Source organism: Penaeus monodon, chromosome 15, assembly GCF_015228065.2.
Source record: "Penaeus monodon isolate SGIC_2016 chromosome 15, NSTDA_Pmon_1, whole genome shotgun sequence".
Classification (NCBI taxonomy): domain Eukaryota; kingdom Metazoa; phylum Arthropoda; class Malacostraca; order Decapoda; family Penaeidae; genus Penaeus; species Penaeus monodon.
In genome coordinates, this window is record NC_051400.1 from 47,908,655 (window position 1) to 47,908,927 (window position 273).

The 273-nt window shown below is 41.0% G+C and overlaps 1 protein-coding gene across 1 annotated transcript in view; it reads right to left on the bottom strand.

Moving 5' to 3' along the window:
* LOC119582078 (potassium voltage-gated channel protein Shaker-like) overlaps positions 1-273 on the bottom strand; it is a gene marked incomplete at its 5' end in the record, with an annotated part of 55,543 nt that overhangs the window by 35,989 nt on the left and 19,281 nt on the right.

Genomic DNA, 273 nt, shown 5'->3' on the forward strand with positions numbered 1-273 from the left:
TTAAAGGAAAAAACTTTCCCGAATGAAGACCTTCAGCGCATTGACGAGACATAAATGCCACGAAAATTAAACAAACCGACAAAAACAAAGCACCGAGGAAAGGCGCAAACAAACACCTAATCAACAAAGTGTCATCCCAAAACACCAGGGTAATAATCGACGCCATTATGCAACTTGATATTTGCAAGAGAGTGAAGAGAGAGAGACACGCAGGAGAAATTAGTCGGAATAAACACACCGAAATGGACTTTTAACAGCGCGGTTGATTCGTTT